The sequence below is a fragment of the Sciurus carolinensis genome, chromosome X (genome assembly GCF_902686445.1).
Source record: "Sciurus carolinensis chromosome X, mSciCar1.2, whole genome shotgun sequence".
Classification (NCBI taxonomy): domain Eukaryota; kingdom Metazoa; phylum Chordata; class Mammalia; order Rodentia; family Sciuridae; genus Sciurus; species Sciurus carolinensis.
Window position 1 is genome coordinate 123,254,650 of NC_062232.1, and position 4,128 is coordinate 123,258,777.

The window sequence follows — 4,128 nt, forward strand, 5'->3', positions numbered from 1 at the left end:
CTAAATATTGAATAGGGCCTTATAAAGTATTTCATATGCATTTTAATGTTAACCCTTGTAATCAATGCTTGAGATTGTTATACTTGTGTTTCAATGAGGTAACTGAGGTTTAGGGAGTTTGGGTACTAGCCCCAGTAACCTAGTGACTATAGGAAAGGCCATCTTGTTCCACAAGATTCAACACAAAGGACTGTTGAAAAGCAGTCCCTCTGGAGCCAGCATGCCAAGATTTGAAACCCAGCTCTGCTACCCACCAGTTGTGTGGCCTTAAGCAATTCATTTAACTTCTCTGGGCTTCAGTTTCCTTATCTGAAACAAGGCAGCAATGATCATCTTTACCTTACACAGTGATAAGGTAGGTCAATGAGTTAATATTTGAAAAATAAAACATATTCGTTGTACTAAACAGGAAGTGAGAAATGTATCACTTGAAACCAGTTGTGGCTGAGTTTTGACTCATGTCCTGTTCATTTCTAGTCCCACTGGATGAACAGAGGACCTATAGGCCAGCTGGAAGAAAGAGTTATCTGAGCTTTGGGAGGAGAGGGGACTGGAATCCAGGAAGCTGCTCTGGTGATTCAGGATAAAGGAAGTGAGTCCATGTGTTTAAGGAATTGCAGAGATGACAGGAGACCCTCCTCCTGTGTTCAACCACAGGAGGTCCACAAGCTGAGAGCACAAATTGATCATTTAGAGAGCCCATTTTAATAAACAGATCTACCTTTTGTCATGAGCAAATCCTTCGCATAATGATATTCATATTTTCTACTGAAAGGCATAAGGCAAAATTAGTAAAAAAAAAAAATGCAAGAATTTTCTTCAGGGATTCTACAGAAAAAGAACCTTGAAGAGCTTTAGTAATGGGAGGAGAGGAGTAACCTGAGGCCACCTGGAGAGGAATTTCAGGCATAGGCACTCCAGGTCTTAGCTATGTGCAGAGCCAACATAACAGATGCAGAAGGACTCAAGCTCAAAGTGTCTGGCACTTGGTTTTGATGCTCTATTGCTCTAATAGTTCTTGAAATTGTGAATCACTTTTGAACAGGGGACTCTGCATTTTCATTCTGCACTGATCCTCTGAAGTTACATATAACCCTTTTGGGGTCTATGACCCCAAATAACTTGTGATTCAAATAACTTGCCACAAATTCCTCCTGTCTAAGGCAAATTTGTTTCTAGTAGGACCACTGTTTTATGAACATCCTACAACCTCTTGTTTTTCTAACTGCCTGTATCTAATTACATTGTCCTGTCATATGAGGTCCTGAACTAAGTGAAAGTATGGATTCTTCTCCTTTTATATCCTCCTTATTTATAGTTTACATATCTTTTCAGTGCATTCAAAATGTACGTGTGTGCTTAAGAAAAATGAAAGCATACAGTGCTAATGCTGCAGTAGTTGGGGAAATGCCATGTCTCTCTATGTGTCTGTTCTGTGCACACCCTGTTGTTATCTCCACAGTGCATTGCTCATAAGAGTAGTCAGATGATTTTGCAGTGTGAGAAGAACAATTTGATTTTTTAGGGCAGGTAAAAAAAATAATCTGGTATGATCTAAGTACACTGCATAGGGAAGAAATTGTGTACATTTAAAAACTCTTCACTTACCTCAGTGAGCTTTGACCATAAGAATAACTTGCAGTGGGGCCAGATGTCACTCATCAGAACTGCCTTAAAAACTAAGGAAAAAGAAGGGAGCAGAATTTCCTCCATTTAAGACCATCCAGAAACAAAAACATTTTGAAGAGAATGGAACTCGGGAAAGTTGACACATAAGTAAGAGCAGGGGTGGAAATGATGAAATCCTGATTGACAGGATCGGGATATTTCCATTACATTCTGTTGCATGATTACAAATGAAATTGTTTTGAAAAGGCTTGGAGGATTTCTATTCAATGGCACCTGGATAAGTTTCCACAGTTTATTCATAGCAAAACAACTTAAATAGTAAATTAGAAAGGTCACAGGATGACAGCACTGTAGAAGCAAAAACTCCCCTGACCCCCCATGCACAGATTTCTATCAAGCTTTGTCAGGCACACAGGAGGAGCTCCTACAAAAGCTCACAGCTGCCTTTGAAGCTTGGAATATTCAGAAACCAGAGACTATGGACCACAGATCAGTCTTCTGTGTATATCTGACATGCAAACCATGGGTCTACTTGGAATGCAAATGAATGAATTGTAGGGACAACATTGTCTTTAAATGTTATATTTGGTCTTTCTGACCTAAAAACGCATCATCTACTGAAGTGCTGAATCTCTTGTGTGACGTACAAAGTTTAGGACACACGTAAGGCTCAACGCTTAGGGCTTACATCCATTTTATATTATAAAACACTCCACTCATTGCCGATTGGTTTCTTAGCCTGACAAAATTCCAGTAGTGCCAAGTAATGTAGAATCCCTGAGCCTGCAGAAGAGAGTTCTACAACTTTTGGCTGCATTGTTCCTGGAAGGGTAGATTCAGGCACCAAAAACCTCTCTAATGTGACTCTGAAACTGGTCAGATGGCTGTAGATTGAGAAAGCTTTGCTTTGCAACTGTGAAAGTTGCTGAATCACAGTAGAGAGCTAGCATATGACTTATAAAACTTCTAGCATTATCTATTTCATTTTATTTCTTTTTCCTAATAACCCTAGTGTTATTGAAATCCATGCATGATTGCTACAGACAATCAAACCAAGTAATGATTATGGAACTAAACTTTAAAAGCTGATTTGGTAAATAAATACCCAGTTCTCTGGTTTAATTCTTAAATAGACAAGTCAAGAATTCTCTAAAATTACTTTTTGCTATCCCTAGTAGATTAAAAACTACAGTGTGATTTTTAAAAAAACACGTTCTGTTTGGTATTGCCAAAGGCTGTTTCTTTTCCCTATAAGTAGTAATGACATCAAAGTCTCCCTGAATCTGTCATCTACCTTGGGCAAAAATGGTTCTCAGACTACATGTGATAAATAAATGCATGATTCTGTGTCTTAATTTACAAATTTTGCTATGAGGGCTGGGGATGTAGTTCAGTGATAGAGCACTCGCCTGGTATGCATGAGGCCTTGGGTTTAATCTCCCAGCAGAGCAAAAACAAAGAAAGAAACAAAAACATAACAGCAACAACAACAAACCCAAAACCCAAAATTGTACCATGAAGCTGGATGTGGTGGTACATGCCTATAACCCCAGCTGCTCAGGGGACTGAAGCAGGAGAATCTCAAGTTTGAGGCCTGCCTGGGCAAATTAATGAGACACTGTCTCAAAATAAAATTTTTGAAAACATGGGCGCTCTGATATAGTTCATCAGTAGAGCACTTTCCTAGCCTGATCAAGACCCTGGAGTTCAATCCCCAATACAAAAAAATATTGTGCTGTAATTCAAATTACACAAAAGCAAGCATGTCTATTAGATTTCAGATGGCAAAATTTCCACATTTTTGTAAATTGAAGAAATAATTATTAGCTTCTTCCAGCAATTTAGATTTGCTTTTTCATGTCAGATTGGTAATGTGCTGATAATGTAACAAGATTTGAGGGAGGCATATCTCACAGGCTGCTGTAAAATCCCAATCATCATGCTTAGGGATCAGAAAAGGATCTAGCAATTTAGTTTTTAAACACTACAAGATACTTGTAAATATCACCTGATCTTCATAAAATTATGAAAATCAGGAACAATTAACATGAAAATATATTTCTTTTCACTTTTCAGAGGAGACCAGAAGTATCTATGAAAGAATTTAAGGGTTTTTTTTCTTCATATAGTAAACACTATCAAGAACAGGTGGGTGGAAGAGTACTGAAATGTAGGTTATTACCTTATTGTCCCCAGGGATAAAGAAAAGAACTTTTCAGTTCCAGCTATTATGCAACAAACCATTTTTTTCAACATTCTTGTTCATAATGTTTTCTGGAGTGGAACGTCTGTCTTCAAAAGGTTTAAGCTAATGCCCACACATGCCCACTTAAAAATACTCTCCATTTATTACATTTCCTTTTCCCAGACCTCTGGTAAACTTAAGAGGCCTCATTATACTATATGGAAATAAAGAGATTCCCAAATGGAAAAGAACTGTTTTGAATGCTAATGTCCATAGCAGAGGGAAATAATGAACTCATTAACTCATTCATTCAT

General features: G+C 37.9%; 1 non-coding gene across 1 annotated transcript; it reads right to left on the bottom strand.

Moving 5' to 3' along the window:
- Positions 1 to 3,487: 3,487 nt before the first annotated feature.
- LOC124972769 (small nucleolar RNA U13) lies at positions 3,488 to 3,591 on the bottom strand. The gene has a single exon (XR_007106545.1). It is a non-coding gene; the product is annotated as a small nucleolar RNA U13 (small nucleolar RNA).
- Positions 3,592 to 4,128: the final 537 nt, after the last annotated feature.